At 47.3% G+C, this 21,278-nt stretch overlaps 1 protein-coding gene and 1 pseudogene across 2 annotated transcripts in view; one reads left to right on the plus strand and one right to left on the minus strand.

The window, feature by feature from the left end:
- Window positions 1-238: 238 nt before the first annotated feature.
- On the minus strand, window positions 239-948 carry LOC308503383 (coiled-coil domain-containing protein 137-like; annotated as a pseudogene). Its single transcript has one exon. The product of its transcript is annotated as a coiled-coil domain-containing protein 137-like (transcript).
- A 13,281-nt stretch (window positions 949-14,229) lies between these two features.
- The window catches only part of PTPN5 (protein tyrosine phosphatase non-receptor type 5), a 53,726-nt gene continuing 46,677 nt past the window's right edge, over window positions 14,230-21,278 (plus strand). The window contains exon 1 of the mRNA XM_081063898.1: window positions 14,230-14,486. The gene's annotated coding sequence lies outside the window, so the exon portion shown is untranslated. The remainder of the gene's footprint in view (window positions 14,487-21,278) is intronic.

Here is a 21,278-nt window from a genome sequence, read left to right on the forward strand (position 1 = left end):
CCAGGCGCTGGCCCCATCTATGGCGGCCCAGGAAACAGATGCTGCAGCGTGTGACACGTGGGCCCAGCGGATGGTCACTCATAAAAGAACAGTCTCCAGCGAGAAGAAAACGAGAGCCAAGACCTGGACTCTCAATTGGGAGCTAGTGCACAAGGCCCTAGAGTCTCAGGGTGTATCCAGAGAAAGGACTGCCATCTGCGGGTCACGTGCCCAATCTCCCTCCCCAGCGTGGCAGCTTTCATTTCTGGCCATCACAGACACGTTTCTGGCTTTTTCCCGGAAGGGAGGCAGGCTGCTGCAGCTTCTTCAGCGCCCGGTAGGACTTGCACTGCCAGCTCTCTCTCCTCCACCAGGATTCGCTGCCGGGCCAGTGACGTGGTCGCAAGCAGGGACACACCACCAGGGCTCAGGAGCATCCCCAGCAGCCGCAATTTCTTGCCGGGCTGACCCCTGCTCACGTTGGTCCTCGGCTTGGCTGTCAGCTCACGGGGCTGCAGGGCGACGTCGCCAAACTTCATCGTGTCTCAGAGCAGCTCCTGCTCCAGCCTCTCCACTGCTTTTTACTCCCTTCTCTGCCAGACTTTATCCAGTAACAGCTTCTGAATGCTTTGTTCCCCTCTCACTTCTTGGGAGCTGCCTGCGCTTTGTCAGGCTGTCAATCAGCTTGGTTCTTGCCCAGGAACAGCACGTGCTGGGCTTCCTACTCCACGCACTGGGTGTGGGTCCGCATCCGACTGCCACTTCCTCTGCTTGAACTTGGGGACAGCGATGTCCAGATCCACTCCCCTCGCTTCCTTCTCCAACATCTTTCTGAAGGCCACCTAGGATGTTTTCCTCCTCTCATTGTTACTGATGGGATTTTTCATCTCCTGGTGGCTCCTCAATCTCTTGGAACCGGAAAGGGATTTCCTGTACAACCTGGTTCTGGGGCTTGCAATTCACTTTCATCTCTTCTTTGCCACTGGACTGAGCCACAGCCGAGCACTACATCCTCTGCAGCTGCTGCCACAACCCCCACAACCCCAGGCCCCTCCCCGGCGCCCAGGCCCGGTGTCCCTACAGGGGACACCACCTGGGATGGCTACTTAAAAAAATAATAATGGCTGATTCTAGGACTAGGACAGGAAAAGAACAAGGTGACCCTGGAAAAGTTTTATTATTCTAGAAAGTAAGGAAGTGCTCAAAGAATGATGGTAACATGTAAAACAAACACAGAAACCAGCTTAAAGGGACTCTCACTGGAAAAATCTCGGACAATATGAGCATCAAAATAAATAATGAAAGTACCAGATTATAACTCATTGAATAATAGGAATCAATGAGTTCACAATGACATAAATGTATAAATGAAAAAAAAATGGGGAGAATAAAAACTGTTTCCTTATAGTAGAATGCCAACTGAAAATTGATAGAATTGGGAAATCAACATTTGGCAACCATTGGAGTAATAATTAATTCAGGCAAGAAATATCAATGGATGCTAAAACTAGTGGATTAAAATGGGATGAAGAATGGAATCTAATATAGCCTCAAAGTATTTCCCTTACAAAATTCTTACTCTTTACAAAGGGGAGAAAAGTAACTATAGTGGAGAAACATGGTGGACACCGTTTTTGATGAGACAAATCCACATTGTGCAGGATTGCAATGAAGAAGGACACAGCATTACTTCTGAGATATTCTGGCCAAACTGTATAACCCAGGTCCAATCAGGTGGTCCGATCATGCTGATGGACATTGTACACATGACTGCCCTGTGATCTTCAAAACAAATGTCCAAGCCATAAAAGCTAAAAAAAAGATAGAGGAGCTGTAGCAGTGTAAAGGAGACCATAGAAACATGACATGTGAATGAGACCTGTAATCCTCGACTAGATCCTTTTGCTCTAAAGGACATTCTTTTTTTTCTTTTATCAGTTGTTGCAAATGGACATTCTTGATGAAACTTGAGTAGAGTTTCTGGGAAAGGGTACGCAAGATTTGTTTGTACTATTCTTGCAACTTTTCTGTAAGTTTATAATTGTTTCAAAATAAAAACCTATACTTTCATTTTCTTTAAAGAAAGAAAGGCTGCGTCCCCTTGGGGACGTACCCTGAAATACCACAGTAAGTGTGTGTATAGTAAATCCTCCAATTTTTGAGAGACTGTAGTGCCAATATTTGGGTACAAGGGAATACCTAGGTCTTCTGAGGGCTGATATTTATGGAATCTGAGCTGACACAGAGACCCAGGGACCCAAAGCTCATCATTGTCCCCTGTTAGAGGAGTGGCACATGGGAGTCAAGTAATAAATGGAGTCCTGGGCTAGGTCCATCTCACAGTGAAACATGTGAGTGGTCATCCTCCCAGCTCTTAAGTATATCATTGAAAAGGCCTCACCTAGCAGTTAGCAAAAGCCCCACATTTTTCCCTCAACCTATAGAGTAAAAGCTACTGTAGTACGAAAGATCAAGTGGAAGTCCCTGAAACTATATCCTCTTCTAGCCAAAATAATAAATATAAAACAACATTGCCTTCCAGGGGGAATGGCAGACATTGGTACTGCCTTTAAAAATTGAAGTGATGCAGGGGTAGTTGCCTCAATCATATGTCCACTTAATTCATGACTTTGGCCCTTATTAAAAAAAAAAGCAGGTGAATATGGCAAATGACAGTGGACTGCTGACATCTACCAAGCAGTAGTACCAAGTGCAGCTGCTGTGCTAAATTTGGTGTCTTCACTAGAATATAGTAACGTGGTCTCTGCTATAATTTTTAATAGCCATCAGGAAGGAGAATCAAAAGAAGTTTGCTTCAGGTGAGAGTATGCAACAATTGTACTCTCTGTCACAAAATACTCTGAAGAGACAGGGACCATCTGGACCTTCCAGAAAATATATGTTCCACTAAATTGATGACATCATATTAGTTTGACTAGATGATCAAGAAGTGGCAAATATCCTGGATATCCAGGAGATAAATATTAAAAAATTCCAGGCACTTGCCTAGCCCATCTGTGAAGTTTTGGCGGTTCCATGGTTGTAGGCATGCTGGGACATCCCCTTCAAAGTAAAAGACCTTACACTTCTTGCCACCAAGAAAGAAGCTCGAGGCTTGGGAAGCTTCTTTGTGTTTTGGAAGCAGAATATTTCACAGTGGGGGATACTGCTCTGACCGATTTATTGAGTGATGTGGAACAGACTATTTATTATACACCAAAAAATGAAAAATTAAACCTTTGTAATCTCACCTCCAAAACATAACCATGCTTGATTTTTAATCTAAATTAGAATCACACTATTGACTCTTATTTGTAATATGCTTGTTCTTCTTATGAATATATACAAATTCAATTTCTAATTCCAATTTGCTAATGATCATTTGTTGTGACTTCAGGAAAAGCACTTCTCTCTAAGTCTCAGTTACTTCATGTCCAAAATGAGGATCTTAGAAGAGATCATCCCTAAGATGTTTTTCTAGCTCTGAGAACCTGTAAATATAATACATGTATATGCAACTCCTGACGTCTGTATCTGTTCTTCTCTCTACTCTACTCTCATCCACAGGCTACACCCAGAACCAACTGCACCTTGGAGAATGAAGACCTTGAACCAGTTTCCCTCAGATTCCACTTTCACATCCCAGAACAGCTGCCAGTGGGAAGGCTCCTGTCTGTCAGGGTGATGTCCAGAGGCCTCAACTGCTTTCACTCTGATGGACCAACCTCCTTAGGGCCCCAAGTTCTGGACCAAAATCATTGCTATAATTTTTTTGTCAAACCTTATTTGGAATTGATTATTCCGTTATTTGGAATTGATAGCATTATTTGGAATTGATAAATCTTAGAACTTCTGATTAGAAAAGAACATTGGGGGTTGTTTCCCCCCAGTAAAATGTAAGCTCATAAAACAAGGACATTTTTTCTTCATAACATGTATGCCCTACCATTTGGGAAGTTTCTAGGGCATAGTAGGTACCCAATAAGTATTTGATCATTTGAAAGAATGAAATCTAACCTTACCTCTCCTCTCTCTAGCATTCCCAAAAAGGACTCCTGCAACATCTGCTTCTACATCTCCAACCACTGAGAGCTGATTATCTCTTGAAATAACCAATTCCACTGTTGCACTGAGAGACAGGTGTAACTGGAGGATGGCTGTATCAAACTCAATATGCCCTCTACCCCAACTGCTAAGTCAAGAATTGAGCGGCAAAGGGTGAACATGCCAAATGGGAAAAAGTTGGCTCTGAGAGTGAAAATACAAGTTTGGAGACAATAACTTTCCCACTTATAGACTGTATATTCTTTTACAGGACATTTATGCCCATTTCTGCTATCCTACCTTTAGGGTTAAGCAGAGGCAGGACTTAAAATTCAGTTTGTAGCATTTATTGAATGTCTGAACTTTTCTGCAATTTTCACATATGTCACCAGGGGGCGTACTTGTTCCTTTAATTGTCAATCATCCCTGTTGCTGGGGACCCGCGGAGTCTTACGAGCTATATTGGATTTGAAGAATAAATAATCAGAGACATTTAGATCCTGTCACTGGCCCTTTCTACAACAAAGGAACGATGCTAAAAGCAATATTATCTAGCAAAAGAGTAAGACACCCAGTGCACATCACATCTACTGAGAAAGGAGGATAGAAATCCCTCCTTTACCACTGATTAAATAGCTAGAGGAGAGCCTGAGGACAGCAAGCCAAAGACCTACGGCAAAATATTATAGCTTCAAGGTGAAGGGCCTCTAGGACCTTGCTGATGTGGAACGAGAGCTGTAGAGACTTTACCTGCTGGTGCTACCTTATTCTCTAAATCTCTGGCAGCTCCTAAAATATTAGGGCTAGAAGGAAATACATACAAGAGCATCCAAGCACCCCCTCTACCCCTCTATTTTACAGATGGGGAAACTGAGGCCCAGAGGAAAAATAAATTACTTGCCCAAGGCCTAATGACTATCTAGTGGCAAAGCCAGAATTAAAACTCAGGAGGTCATTTCACTAAGAATTTAATAGTTTGGCCGGTGGGAGTGATCTTTAGACATAATCCTTTGGATTCAGGACAACTTAAACTCTACTGGTGATTAAGATTGGTCTTTTAAAATGGGTTACTGATTATGATATCTGTGCTCAAATGAGAAGAGAGGGGGAAGAAGAGGGGAGGGGAAGGCAGAAGGGGAGGGGAGGGAGAGGGAGGAAGGAAGGAAGAGAGGAGGACAAGAGTTTTCTGATGGCCTTGTTTCCAGGCAGCCTCTGCTGCTCCTCTCTCTTCTTAGCAACTGCAGCTATGCTGCATTGTTTGAAGTACTCATTTTTTTCAAAATCAAAAGATGAAGGATAAACTCCCAAAACAAAAGGCATTTTTCTCCCAAAGGCTCAGATGAATCATAATTCAAGGACAAAAGCGTCAAGGGTGAGCAATCCCTCAAAACCCATCTGCAAAACAATTAAGCATTGTCAATAGTACAACTCATTTCTGAAGTGCAGACTTGGAGAGCCCTGGAAACCGGAACTAGAAAGGGCCTTGGAATCACTGTATTCAAATACCTCACTTTACAAATGAGGAATGTGCAGTTCACAGGGGGGAAAGGATAGGGTCATAAATCAAATGCTTTCAGAGGCCAGGGAAATGAAGCAAGCTGGGTCAGATAAGAGATATTTTAGATGTGTTACAGGAAATACATGACTTTCCCCTTTCAGAAAAACGACAGGGCAAGCATCTTGATAAATGGCAAATAACACATGCCCTCGGTGATGGGGTGGAGACTCTGGAAAACTGTACATGCCCTGCCTCAAGGGAGGAACTGCTATCCAGCTCCATTGGTCACTATCATGTAGGCATGTGAGCCTGAATCTGCCAAATTTGTTCCTTATTTTAACATGGATTTGTACTTGAAATGTCCCAGTTATTTTTTAATGGTGGCAACTAATTTGATTTGGTTGCGGGCTCAACAGAGCCCTCTGGAGTCTCATTTCCACCATGAGTTTCTGTGTGCACCCTCTGGACTAGGGTATTGTGGGATGCGCTGGGCCCTTTGAGAGCAGAAGGGCTGAGATCATCAGTGCTTCTGTGATACTGCTGCCCCCTAGGACCCCCACACTTCAAGGCTACATCTCATCACTCTCCCCACTTAGCCACCTCCCATCACTTCCAAGCCCGTCAGAGAAACAACCAAACTCCTCCACAGCCTTCAATGCCCCATGCAGCCTGGCTCCTGCCCTCCTCTCTGCCTCCTCTCACTCTGGCCTCCCTGCTGTGCCTAGAAGAGAAAGTTCTGCCTGGGTAGCTCTCCCCCTACTCTGCACCGCTGGTTCCTTCTAGTATCTGAAGGCCCTGTTCAAGTGTTGTCTCCTCTGAGAGGCTGTCTCTGAACGCCCAATCAAGAGTGACCCTCTCCACCTTCTCTCCCCATCACCCCGTTCTCTTTTCTCTTTCTTCATTGCACTTACCACTGTCGAAAATTATCCTTCTATTCATTGTTTTAACCTGGTTCATTGGCAGTGTGTCCCCACTAGAATGTAAGTTCCATGAGAGCAGAGAAGCTATCTTGTTCTCTAAGCTTCTGGAACAGTGGCTACCACACAGTAGGCCAACATAAAATATCTATTGAATGACTCTGCTTTGCAGGAGCCCAGAGCAGTGACCATGGGCAAGACAAACTTCTGACTCCCACTCCTCCTGAGACAGTTTCTGATGTTTCTTCCTGGGACCAGCAGCCAGATGCCCTTGGCCTTCACCTTGAGCTTGCAGGCTGGTGTCTGCAGCCCCCAGAGGCTTGGTTGGGTCTGTGGCAAGCTCCCACAGCAAGGTTACATCACACTCCCTACCACACACAGCCCAGCAATCACCTCAGCTCAGGTTCCCTCCTGACAAACGTTGCTAACGTCCTTGGCTTTTCACTCTTTAGGCTTGCAGCCAGGAAATATGACTCCGGAGATGAGCGCTTAGGAACACAAGGATATCCTCTCCCTTTAGATCAATTGTTTCACACGAAAACTCTGCTTTGTATTTTCCCATCTCCATCCCCATAGCATAGTGAACACATCTGTTCCAAATCCCAAATCCTTGGGACTGGTACTTGGACACTATTCCTAGACCCTTTATAAGGATTATCTTTGCCGATTTAAGTGTGGGGATGATGTCCAGTTTCCATTGAGAGATCGCGTCAAAATGAGCTTCATGAATCCCATGTATGCATTTGCTAAAACAATGGTATGCAAGTCATTGGCCCCAGGGACTCTCAGGGTCTACCATCAGAAAGCCCTCCTGAAGACTTGCTCTGAGAGCTAAGTGCTAGAGCCGCCTCAAATTCTTTGTGGAAATGAGAAAATGAAAAGGAGAAAAGAAAAGAGGAGGGAAGGGAAACAAAATGGGAGCTAGAAAAAGAAAGCAAACTAATTTTGCTACTGTATATACAGAGGGCGCCAAAAAAATGTATACACATTTTAAGAAAGAAAAAACTATTAAATTTGTAATACTCAATATATACTGACAACAAAAGATGGATACAAGTCATGTGTATACATTTTTTTGGCACCCCTAGTATATTGGTCTGTTTCTTCCTCTCAAAAACAATCATTCATGTGTTCAAACATTTATTGAATACCTACTATGTACCAGGCATTGTCCACGACTTGGGATAGATCAAAGATGCCTGACCATGTGGGCCTTGTAGTGGAATAAGACAGACAATTACATAGTGAACACATTAAGTAGATAAATTAATTAATTTGTATGTATAAATAAGTTTATCAATATAGAATGTATTATAGAATATCTTACGTTATATAAAATATACTATATATATATATATATATATAATATAGTTTAGAAGTTCTCCAATGTTAGAAGGTAAAATGTGCTATCTTAGAAGATAAATGGAGAATGAGACTACTGAAGGGATCAGAAGGAGACAGACTCCAGTATTAATTAAGGAGAGTGGTCAGGGTAGGTCTCTTGAGAAAGTGACTCTTGAGCAAAGATTTGAAGGATATGAGGGCACTAGTTCTATGTAACTGTTTCCCTTTCCTTTTGGCATCCAAAAATGTCAGAACCAAATTTGAGGCTCAGTCCTCTAGAGGGCCCTGTGGTCTGCAAACTTGTGGTCTTTTGACCATCAGAGAGGCAGGACAGGACAAGTGGTTAAGGACATAAGTTCCTTATCAAACTGGATCCAAACACTGGCTACACCACTTACTACCTACATGACTTTGGGCATCACATTTAATCTCTCTGAGCCTCAGCTCCCTATACCTCAAAACGGAGATAATAATACCACCTCCTTACAGGGCTCTTTTAAGGATGAAATGAAATAAGGTACATAAATTCTTTGCAGACAAAAAAACTCAGTAAAAATCAGCTGTAATTACCGCATTTCCCAGAAAATAAGACCAGGTCTGTGATGCAGGGCGTCCGGCAGGGTCTCAGCTCCCGCTCCCCACATAAGAACGCAGGACACGGTAAGGCCAAAAAGGAACATCCACGGAGCCATAGGTAGGGGAGTCAAACCAATGTATTCTCGCTGGTGGCTGGGCTGGAGACACAGGAAGCAGGATCTACACAATCTGCAACCCGCCATCCTAACAGCAGTCCGCGCTTGCCAGCCACCATCTTCTCGCTAGCCCCCATTCCTTCTGCTAGAGTAGCCACAGCAGTTATATTAGTGGCCAATGGCTCACTGGTTACAGCTGACGGCCAACTAGCCACAGCTGATGGCCATCTGATCACAGTTGATGGCCATTTACTACCCGAGCCAGCACCTTTCTATGTGAGGCCGAGAGCCTGGAAACTGCTTTTTGGGGCTTTGTCCCCACACTCCACCCCTACAGGGTCTCGCCTCACAACCTACGTGACAAGCGTCTTCTGCGAGGGGCCCTGTGTGAGGAGCCTGGAGGTGAATGCAATATCCTGGACACAGCCAGGCTCTCTGAGCACAGCCAGGGTTTCTCAGGGCACCACCAGTACTTCTGGGCACAGCCAGACTTCTCGGGCTTCTTAGGGTACCACCTGTCTCCCCGGGCACAGCCAGGACTCTCAGGGCACTGCCACTCTCTCTAGGCCTCTCGGGGTACCATGCTGGAACAACAGCGGCTCACATCAAGGTGCTTACATATTATCAATGGCGGCTAGTCAAGACACAAAAGCAAACATCCGCCAGTTCCACTACATGGTGGTATGTTCCCAAACAGTCAAGTGGTCCATTAAATTAGGGATGGAAGGCAATTCCCCATAGTCCATAGTTATTCGCCAGGGCTGTCCTGGGGGTGAGGGATGACCTTGACCTCACCCTCATCTCCCATGGAGGACTCAGCAAGCGTTTCTTCCTGGGACAAGTCCCGCATCCAGGCTGCGTCAGCAAGCAGTTCCCAGCCCACAGGGCCGCAATAACCTTCGCTTTCTCTGGCCTCTGCTGGTTGGGGAACTGTCCACATCTTTCCACCCCTCCACGGGGATCGAGCTCTCCGGCAGCTGCTCCTCCTGGTTTTCCTCAGACTGAGCTTTCATACGTACAAACTGCTCTACTGCCCTTCGGAAAGCTTTGGCCAACACCATATCCTGCCGACTATGCCATGTGTCACGCAGGGGACCCTGCTCGCTGCGCCATTTGTCATGCAGGGCGTCCGGCGGGGTCTCAGCTCCTGCTCCCCACATAAGAACGCAGGACACAGTAAGGCCAAAAAGGAACATCCACGGAGCCATAGGTAGGGGAGTCAAACCAATATGTTCTCGCTGGCAGCTGGGCTGGAGACACAGGAAGCAGGATCTACATAATCTGCCTAACAGCAGTCCGCGCTTGCCAGCCACCATCTTCTCGCTAGCCCCCATTCCTTCTGCTAGAGTAGCCACAGCAGTTATATTAGTGGCCAATGGCTCACTGGTTACAGCTGGCAGCCAGCTAGCCACAGCTGATGGCCATCTGATCACAGTTGATGGCCATTTACTACCTGAGCCAGCACCTTTCTATGTGTGGCCGAGAGCCTGGAAACTGCTTTTTGGAGCTTTGTCCCCACAAGGTCTTATACCGTTTCCCCCAAAATAAGACCGTGTCTCATATTAATTTTTGCTCCAAAAGACGCATTAGGGCATATTTTCAGGGGATGTCTTATTTTTCCATGTACAACAATCTACATTTATCCAAATACAGTCATGTCATCTTCCTCTTGAACATCATCATAACGTACTAAATGCATCCGTCTGGCCCACAATCTTAACTGGGGCTTATTTTCAAGGTAGGTCTTATTTTCGGGGAAACACGGTATTAAGCCTGGTCTTGTCTCTCAAAGTTTATTTACTCTTTCCTCCATCCTGATTCTCTGTCCTTGTTGATATTTTAACATTGTTTTATGGTTTCTGCTCTTGTGGTAAGCTACCTCAAATCCTTTGTAGATTGGGTGGGTTATAAATAAGTAAATAAATAAAAATCTGGATAGGGGAACATTTTCACTCAAGCAAAACATTTTATTACCAAGAATGAATTGCAAGTGAGGCCGAAAAACAAAACATATTGACTCTAATCTCTAACAGTCCATCAGAAAATACCAGCAAGACACTCTCTGGTTACCAGACCATCTTTCTCTTTCACAAACACCTCTTCCTCCCTCTATCAAGAGAGAGCAAATGAATCACACAAAATGACCCGCTAAGCCTAAATGCTCCCAACCTCACAACTACTTCATTGTCATGGGTTTCAGAGAACTTTCCTTCTTTCCCATTAGAGAAAAGAACTTGATGGGGTTGCTTTGCATGGTGATGGGCTGAGGGAAGAGGAGTGAGGGCTCAATGCAGAGTCAGACATAGGTTAGAGTCTCATTCCTGCCATTACCTAGTGAGGGCTGTGGCCATGGGAAAGTCCCTGGACCTTTCTGGGCCCCAGTTTCCTTGTTGGTGATAACAATAGCTCCCTCCTAAGGTGTCTGTGCAGATGAAAGAGAGAATGAAGAGAAGAAACATGGATAGCTATTGGTAAAGCTCTCAATAAATGTTAGACTTTTCTTCCTTACCTGAACCGCAGGGCAACATTCAATGGACTATGGGAATCAGAAGCTATTCTAAGAAGGTGTACAGCACAGACATGGGGTGAGTAAACTCGTTTAAGTATATCCCTATATGATAGCAACTCCCTGCAAGAAGTAAAGGGAGGGGCGGACAGTGGCTCAGTTAGTTAAAGCGCAAGCTCTGGGCAACGGAGCTGCCAGTTCGATTCCCACATGGGCCAGTGAGCTTCGCCCTCCGCAACTAGAATGAAGTCAGTGAGCTACAGCTCAGCTCCCAGGTGGTCAGATGGCTGTTTGTTGGAGTGCGTCCTCTCAACCACAAGGTTGCCGGTTCGACTCCTGCAAGAGATGGTGGGCTGTGCTCCCTGCAACTAGCAACGGCAACTGGACCTGGAGCTGAGCTGCGCCCTCCACAACTAAGACTGAAAGGACAACAACTTGACTTGGAAAAGTCCCAGAAGTACAGACTGTTCCCCAATAAAGTCCTATTCCCCTTCCCCAATAAAATCATTTTTAAAAAAGTAAGGGGAAAAGATCATTTTTGAGCCCCTCTTACTTTCTAAATATATTACCACATTTCTTCCTCGTCATAATCCTTTGAGATAAGCCTTGTTATCCACATCTAATAACTAGGGCTGGACTTGAATCCAGAGCGCACAGCTAGGAATGTCTGAGAGGCAGCTCTGGTCTTCTGAAATTGACTGTGAAGGCCAAGGACCAGGTTCCACCACAGGCCATCAGAGGCATCACTGACAGAAACCTGCGAGTTCCCAGCCCTCCTGCAGTGCCATACCTCTGGGACTCCCTAGCTGAACTGAGTTCAGCAAGAATCTAGGACAGGCTGACCTCACCTAGGCTCCCTAAGCCCCTCCCCTCACCACCATCAGCCCCCAGGGCCTTCCCTGTTAGTCATCCCTGCTTTCTATAAGCTTTGGAATTAGCTGGATCTGAATTTGAAACACACTCCTCACCTATCAACTGGAGGACCTTAAGTAAGTCACTTATTCTTTCTGGTTCTGCTCCTAAAAACAGGGATATCAAAATGCCTCCCTCCCAAAGTTGCCATGCAGATTAAACATAGCAGTGCATTGAAAACACACTAAATTGTACCTGGCACATAATATTCACTCATTTATGGTAGCTGCTGTTGTTACCGTGATACCGTCTGGGGAAAATCAGCATTGTGCTGAACCACAGAGATGATGGTTGTCAAGGAGAGAGCGCGTGTCCTTGGGCACCAGCTGACGGGTCACCCACATTACCACACAGGCCAAGCATCGTGAACTGGTTATCTGACATTTATCTACCCTTCCCCTCACCCCACAGGAGACTAGTTGGGGATAACAAGAAAACTTAGCAGGGCTCTGTGACCCTTCTAGAGACTAACCAAGGCCCAGGCAAGGGCCTCCCCTTCACTGCCCTTGATCCACAAACATGTACTGCTAGTACCTTCTGTTCTGTGAACTAGGGAGAGAGAGGAGACCCAACCCTATCCCAGGAATTCACAGAGCACTTGGGGGAAAAGACAAAGAACTGCAATTACAGCAAACAGAAAAGGATGAGGGGCCAAGTGTCCCTGGGAAGATGAGGGAAGGCTCCATAGAGGAAGTATTTTAACTGTACCTTAAAAATTAGGTAAGACATGGGGGGATGGCATTCCAGACTGAATGTGCAGCACGAGCAAAGGCAAGAAATGGGGAAATATGTTTTTTGTGTGTTATTTTTTTATAGAACAGAGTGGTCTGGTGAGGCTGGGTGAACTGGGTACAGGAGGCCTGAGGTGAGAGCTGGCAGTGAAGAGCCAGTGAGTCTCAGGGGCAGGAAACACAAAATAAAGATGATGACTACCATGGAGAAAACCGGGGAAGTGGCCTGCAATTCAAAATAGGATGGTCCCAGAAGGCCTCTTTGAAGTGACACATTTAAGAGGTTAAGGAGCAAGCCCTGTGACTGTCTGGAGGAAGTTTACAGGCAGAGAAAATAGCAGGGCAAAGGTCCTCAGGCCACAGCGTGGTTGCCTGTTGGTGATGCATTAAAAAGGCCTGGAGTGGTAAGAAGTGAGGTTAGAAAGTTAAAAGGGAGCCAGCTCATGAGATACCTTGCAGGCAGTTATAGAGGCTTCAGCTGTCACGTGGATGAAATGGACAGCGTTTGCAGGATTTCTAATAAAGGAGCAACGTGATCTGACTTACTTTTTAAAAGGATCGCTCAGACTGCTGTGTAGAGAATCAATTGCAAGGGACCAAGAGTGGAAGCAGGGAGACCGGCAAGGAGGCGATTGCCGAAAACCAGGCGAAAGAGTATGGTGGCTGGAGCCATGGTTGCAGCTGTGTGTGGTGCTCCTCGGTTTCCTCATGTTAAAATGGAGCTTAGGATCCCCGCCCTGTGTGCAGCCCAACGCTTAAAAAAACAAACAAACAAACAAACAAACAAAAGCCATCGGGATGGAATGTCAGGAACCTCTGGCCAACCGAGTGCCGGCCTGGGGAATGTGGGACTGGGGGCTTCCTTACGCGTCCGGGCCCCTGGTGCCCACGAGAAAGGCAGGACAGGTGCGCGCCCCGCGATGCGTGCGGAGGGCAAGACCTGGCAGAGGAATACCTTGCTCCCCAGAGACTGAAAGGGAAGGGGAGGAAGGAGGTTGCCTGTTCCCAGCCCTCGAGCGGGTCCCGGGCACCCCGCACTGCGTGAACCCCGGTATGCAACCACCCCGCTTCTGCAGGTGTGGGCATCGCGCGAGCCTCCTGAGGGTAATGCCACAGCACCCCCTCCATGCACCACCCCCCAGCTCTGACCCCTTTGTCTCACTTTCCCCTACCCTCATTTGTCTGCCTGTCTGTCCCACACCGGGTTCGGCGCGCACGGTCCCGCGGGGATGCCTCTGACTGTCGCCGTAGCGGCGCAGCCCGGGCCCGGGGCTCCCAGAAGGAGAAAATCATGAATGAAATGGATGCGGTTCTCCTGTTACCCCGCCCTCCCTGTCCAGGCAACCTCGGTGCGGGGGCGGCGCTTGCGGGGACTCCGAGCAGAGCCGGGGAGGGGGCGCCCGAGATCTGGGTCAGGAGTGAGGGTCTGCGATCGGCCTCACTCGGGCCCTGGGCGCCGCCGGAGCTCCCCCTCCCGCCCTCCAGCCCCGCCGGCCCTGCGCAATTCCCGGGGAGCTGCACAAGCCTGCCGGGAGGCGGGGCGGAGCTGGGGCTGGGGGGTGCCGAACCCACCCCGCAGCTGCGCCCGCGACTCCGCAGCTGAAGCGCATTTGGTGGGGCGGTCCCGCGAAGGAGCGCGCACGGAACGCGGGACAGAGCGCTGGGCGGACAGACCCACGGACGGACGCCCCCGCACACGCAGACGCATAGAGCCTAGCGAGGCCTGTCACACACACACACACACACACACACTCGCGCAGACACTCACAGGGACACGCGCAGACACACGCACACTCGCTTGCACAACCTCCCGCCGGCCGGCCTCCCCGCCCGCTCGCCCGCGCCCGGAGCCCGCTCTGGCCGGTAAGTGCGGCGTCACCGTCGGCGCCTTTGTGTGGGGAGCTGGGAGGCGGAGGGCGCGGGGTCCCTCCCGGGGCGGCCTCGCAACTGAGACCTCCTCCAGCCCCCAGGGCCGCGGAGCCCGCGCCCGCCCCCGCCACGCCCCCATTGGGCTTCCGACGCCCCCGGACTGGGGGAGGGGTCCCGCACGCTGGGGGAGGGGGCCGGGCGCTGGGGAGCCGGGAGGGAGTGACAGCCACTCCCCACGGAGCTCGGAAGCGATGCTAGGGAGAATGGGGTAATGGTCCCGGGTCCGAGCCTCTGCGACCTGGGTTTGTGCGCGCGCGGCTCTCGGCAGCATCGTCTCTCCAGTGTCTGAAGCTCCCGAAGGAGGTTAGAGATCGCCGCTAGCCTGTTGGCTTGTAAACTGCGGCTCTCAGCCTTGGTTCGCTTCTCCTCCCCCGGACCATGTAGCTTAAATCACTCGCTTCCCACCTACCTCCAAAATAAAAGCCCAGCGCATTCCCCTCCTCCAGGAAGCCCCTTTTTTCTAGATGAGGCCCAGGTTCCTGCAAAACTTGGAGATTGCCTAGGTCGGAGCCCTAAGGGGCTCACCTTAGCAAGGATCATGTGGCTTAGAGGGTCAGGTAAGATGAACCTTTGGAATTCATTTAACCCCCTCATTTTACAGATGGGGAAACTGAGGCCCAGTGATGCGTTTGACCAAGGTCACCGGAGAATTAGTAGCAAAGCCTGCATTAGAATCTGGGGTCCCCGGCTTTCATACTCATTCCGCGCCCCTACCCAATTTTATCCTGTTCCCATTGAAGCCTCAGAACCCCAGAATTCATCTGAGTGTACCTGGAAAGTCTTTGTAATTCCAGCCCCGCCCCCACTCGGAGCAGCAGGTGCCATTCATTTACTACCGTCCTTACTGTAAAAAAAAAAAAAGGGTTAGCCTTTCGTTTGTCTCTTTGGGCCTCAGAGGAGAGCGCTCTTCTTATGCAAGCACTCCAGGTTTGGGATTTAGTTTTAGAGAATGCATCGGTCCTGGACAGATCAGATTCCAAGGTGTACATCCTGGTTCTCCCAGGAGTCATTGGGCCTGTGTCCTCAACTGGACCAGGTGACGTGGCATTCAAGGAAGGATCCCCTTCCCCTACTTTGACCGGCCTGTCTGCATGCTTTCCCAGTCACTCTGCCCTCCTTTGTAAAGGCCTAGGTCTTCTAATCCAACGAGGCCCCTTCCATCATCCCTCCCTGGAAGTCCCTACGTCCTTCGCGTCAGGTTACCTCTTCCTCCTTGAGGCTTGTTGAGTGTGGTTGTTGGTGTTGCTGACAAAGCTACTGGGGAAGCTTGAGTTACAGCCTTATCAGGCTCGGGTGACAGCTCAGGGCAAGGCTCCCTCAAGGGCACAGAGAGGGTGCCCTGAGAGGTATGTCGAAGGAGTGCAAGCTGGGTGGTGTATGGACAAAGCCAATTACCTTTGAGGAGACTCCATTGGATGGGATAGTTGGCAAGGAGGGCACTGTTCAGTCTCGAGGGGCCTCTCGCCTGAGGAGCTTCCTTCTTGGGTGGGGTGAGCAGTGTGGCATGAAGCAGAGCCAGGGTGACCACCTGACTAACTCCAAGAGCCACAATTCATATTGTAGTCCGCCTAAATGGCGTTGGGCCCCAGAAGCACCATTTGCGTAGACTTCATAATGAGTAGTGGCCCCTGGGTTTTTGCAACGCAGCGGCTCCCACCCTGAGAGTGAAGAGATCTGGGTTCCAGGCCCAGTCTCCTCACGGGCTGGACAGTTTCATTAAACGCTCATAACCTCTTGGGCCTCAGTTTCTCCATCCAAAAAATAAGATCATCATTTTGAAGAGTTTCAGGATATCTTGCAGGTCTGCATTGTTGGGGGTGGGAAGGAGAGCACTTATTTTATAACTGCTGTGGGCCTGGTTTTCTTCTATGACTCTGTGAAGGGATGAGATGAGATAATTTATGAAGGGTACTTAGCACAGTGCCTGGGGCATAGAAAAAGCTCAGGGATAAGTAACCATAATACCATTAGGGCTCCAGCTTTATGGCTATACCCTCCACTTCCCTTTTTCAGATTGCCCAAGGAATGGGATTTTTAGGGCCTCAAAGTCCCTCTCCCTCAAAATCCCTTCCTTCTGACCTGTTTCTGGATTTGAGGCTCAGCCAGCATAAGACATCCAGGCAAACTGCCTGGGAGAAGTTTCACTTTTGTTTATCAGTTATTTCACACCTAAGTGTGAGTCAATTTATTAATTTATGTTGTGCCAAAGCATTTCTTATACCCTGTCACTTATACTTAATCCTCATAACACACCCATGATATCAATAGTGTTATTGTTGCCATTTTATAGATGGGGAAGTTAAGATTCAGAGTTTAACTTCTCTACAGGGGTGTACTGTAACAGTCTCAGAGCCAGAGAGCTGTACCTCCAGCTCAGATCATCTGACTCGAGATTATGAACTCTGTTCTATGTCACAGTGCCTGTCCTTTTCCAAGATCTGTCCTAAAAGAGAGGCAGATAACCTCTTGGAAAGAGTGGAGAAGAAAGAGGGTTTTATTCTTCTGGAAGATCAGTAATGGCTTCTTGGAGAAGCTAGGTAGCATTTGAGCTGGGTCTAAATGATTTGTGCAATGGAAGAAAGGAGGGAAAATATTGCAAGTAGTGGAAACAGCATAAGTGCTTCTAGGGCACATGTAGAAACAAGAAAGCAGTTCGTTCCAACTGGTGCAGAAAGGATGAAAGAGGAGCAGTGAGAAGCAAGGCTGAGGAGGAGGGTGGAAGTAGTTGCTGGGGGCATTGAGTGCCAAGCTAAGGGATTAGCCTTTAGTGTCTGAGACGGGGAGAGACATGATCAAACCTGGCTATTAGGAAACTCACTCTGTCCACTCAGTAGCAACCAGATCGGAGGTGGAGAGCCTGCTGGCAGGGAGCCCAGGTAGGAAACAGTGACAGTCTAGGTAAGAGAGAACGATGGTCTGGACTGGGAGTGTTTGTAAGAGTGAAGAGAAAGAGGAGTTGATGCCGGAGGTCCCATTGTCACCAAAAGTGGCAGCTCATTGGATGGGAGTGCTGGAGGGAGGGAGGAAATGAGAAGTGATGGCAAGATTTTGAGCCTCAGTGGCTAAGGATGCCATTCACAGAAAGAGCCCGGCAGGGGAGCAGTGAGGAGGCTTAAAGTGGGGGCCATGGATCCCACAGGGAACCATAAAAACTCCTCCTGCAAAGCTGGCTCACTGAGCTCCCCAAACTCAAGAGCTGGTTCCTTCTTTCATTCATTCTTTCTCCAAATACACATAAACATCTGCTGCATGACAGGTTGTCCTAGGCTCTAAGGATACATTGCTGGGGGAAAAAAAAAAACTTCCTGCCCAAGCTCTACCAAGGTAGACAGAAAATAAAACATAAGCAAAGATATAACATTTGAAGGGAGTGAGCAATGCTCTGGAGAAAAATTAAGCAAGGTGACAGGGCAAGAGCGGAGGAAGAGATTTGCCTTTAAATAGAATCGTCTTTAAGGAAGTGATGTTTGAACCAAGACCTGAATCAAATGAGGAGGAGACCTTGGGGAATAAAAAAGCACTCTAGGAAGAGGAGACCACAAGTGCAAAGGCACTGGGGTCGAAATCGCTTGGTGCTTTCAAGGAACAGCAAGTGTGGCGGTAAGAGATAGGCCAAGGGGAAGGGTGGTAAGGAGAAAGGCGGGAGAGGGGGGCAGGGCCAGACCATGTAGTTGCCTGAGGAATAAGAAATCACAGTGTTCATGAGTCCAAGAGAATCTGAGGCCTATTCTTGTATTCTTTATGTCTGGTAAACCAGCCTAACACTCAGCAGTGACTCACTAAATAGTTGCTGAATGAATGAATGTTGGAAATAAGCATTTATGTGTGCAACTTCATATCTTGAGCTTATATGAACCACTAAATAAAGATATTATAACATAGAAGGGCATAGTAAGGTATAGTGTGATCAAAATGATAAAGCTCAGATGATTTGAATATGTTGTCATTTAAACATGAAAATTTGAATCAAATCTGTATGTATTATTCAATATGTCTTGATATTATAGACATTGCTATTGATTAAGACTAAATAGTGAAACATACTTGAAAAGACTGTAAAACAATTAAGATGGTAACATTTTTGGTCATCCCTCATCCCCTGCCAGTGCATACACAACTTCTGGCCTCATTTCGAATTTTCCCTTGTGCAACTCTTGTGCCCTCAGCCATTTCCCTCACACAGAATTTAAAGAAACTCATCTCTAGCACAAAGACCTGTATTTGCGGAACAACAAATTGTCATCTTCTCTGATAAATTGACAGATTCCTGAAAAGGCAGAGAAGGGAGTGGGGAGAGAGAAATTATTTATAGAAGGATAAATTCTAAAGGCACCTAATTAATTGTTTAAATGGATCTATAAGTGGGAATGGAAAAGCTCCAGAAGATGGCTAATCGTTGAAAGCTTTTGCCTCCATGAAGTTGAACACAGGGAGATATGTGAACATTTCAAAGCATATGGCACCAAAAATTTAACCAACTCATCATGAAATATGTATGAAGCAGTGTTCTTACTGGTGTGGGTCAACACAACTGTGTGTGTATGAGCATGTGTTGAGTCCTAAGCTTACTCATGATTAAGTGACCTGGGGTGAGGTCCTTCCCCTCTTCCAAATTCAGTTTCCCCATCTCCGGGGACGGTGGGGAGAGGCTGGGGTTTCTGGGTCCCTGAAGCACTCAGCCCTGCGACCTGTTTTAGCTGCAGCCCCACATCATTGTCTTTCTGGAGGACAGTGACCACTGTCACACTTGATGATTTTTTGCCTGGGATGTCCCAGAGGAGATGGGATGTTTCCATCAGCAGATAGAGCCAGACATTGGGCTGGACCTTGTGAAAGCACGAGTTGACATGTGGTCTAGTCGTCTGAGAATCATAGACTCTCTAGGTGCTGTGGTCCCGATTCTATCTGATGCTGCCTCTCTTGTTGCCTCTAAAAAACATGGAAACTCAGGTCAGCCCCCAAAAAAGAAAAATTAAAAACCCATTTTAGTTGGGGCGGCCGGTTGGTTTAGTTGCTTAGAGCATGGTGCTCATAACACCAAGATCGCTGGTTCGATTCCCACATGGGCTGGTGGGCTGCGCCCTGCACAACTAGGTTAAAAACAATAACTTGACTTATTGCTGACGGGTCCTGGAAAAACACACTTCCCCAATATTCCCCTATTTTAAAAAAAAAAAATTTTTTTTTAAACCCATTTTTAGTTTTTAAACAGTGTCATCGCTAAAAATCTCTTCCTTATTTTAAACCATGGCATTCTGGGAAATAAGATTTCCCCCCTTTCTTCAACACTGTCACCATCTTCTCTGCATCTGGTGAGATGTGGGACGAACATTTGGCCACCAATGTCTAGCAGAGTTCTGAAATTCCCAGACTCTCAGACTAAAGAAAGCTTTTGTCACTGAACTGTGGCCCATAGAACAAAAACCACCCTCCTTCTTGCTGCAGTTAGCCAAAAACAAGGTCTAAGAGTGACAGTGGTGGTCACATGTCTACCCTCTGCGTCACTTCACTGCCCTGAGATGCCTGGACCTTGTGAGCTCCCATCACTGCCATGGCTCTCTTTCCCAATCCAGACATAGCCAGTTCTCTCTGGTCTTTAAACTCCTGTAGCTCCTGTGGCCTGCACACTTTTTCTCAACAAGGATCCTCTTGGCCTTTGGTTAGGAGAGTTCTTTGTTGTGAAAGCATCCCTGGCCCCAATGCTAAATATTTGCCAGTAACGCCCTTCAGTCATAGTGACAACCAAAAAAATACTCACACACATTTTAAAGATAGTCCAGGGGTACCAAAAAAATGTATACACATGACTTGTATTCTCTTTTGTTATCGGTATATATTGAGTATTACAATTTTAATACAGTTTTTTCCTTTCTTACAATATGTATACATTTTTTTGGCACCCTCTGTATTCCATGAACGCAGAAATGTACAGACCTTAAGTGTTTCGTTAAGTTTTGACGATTGCATGAACTCACGTAACAACCATTCAGTTTGAGATGTGGAACATTTCCATGGCCCCTGAAAGTCTTCTCTTTCTCCTGTCCAGTCAGTGCGCGCCCTCCATAGTAACTGTGCCAGTTGCTGTCATTGTCGATGAGTTTTGTCTGTTCTTGGACTTCATATACATGGAATCAGATAGCATGTGGTGTTGTGTGTCATAAAGTAGTTTTTGAGATCCGTCCGTGTTGTTGTGCCCCCACATTCCCTGACATGCATAGACTTCTAATTGCCAAATAGCATGGGGATAGCTGCCTGGCTCCCACGGAGAAAAAGTCAGTATGAGTTAAAGTCGGTATGTTACAACCTAATGTACAAAACCCTCTGCCATGTGATGTGAGTCCGCTGTCCTGCCCACTGTCCAGCCACACTGAGGTGCCCTCCTTCTCCCAGCACAACGTTCTCTGCCAGAAACGCCCTCCCCCACTGTCTGCTGAACTGCTTGTCCTTGCGGTGCTCAGATATCACCGATCTGTGCAGCTTCCCAGACTCTCCCGTTGTGCCCTCCTAGGCACTCCTGTAAGACAGCCTCCGCTGACACTTAGCACATTTCAGACTTCACTTACTGGGCCGGAAGCCGGCTAAGACAGGGACAGGGTCTTACTCGTCTGTGTATCCCCACCAGCCCAGCTCAGAGCCTGATAGTAAAGAAATGGATATAAGATTATGATAGGTCACATCTCAAGATTATCTTAGAGACAAGCTGGGTTTAAAATAACTGTAAAATAT

This window comes from Rhinolophus hipposideros, assembly GCF_964194185.1.
Source record: "Rhinolophus hipposideros genome assembly, chromosome: 10".
In the NCBI taxonomy this organism is placed as follows: Eukaryota; Metazoa; Chordata; class Mammalia; order Chiroptera; family Rhinolophidae; genus Rhinolophus; species Rhinolophus hipposideros.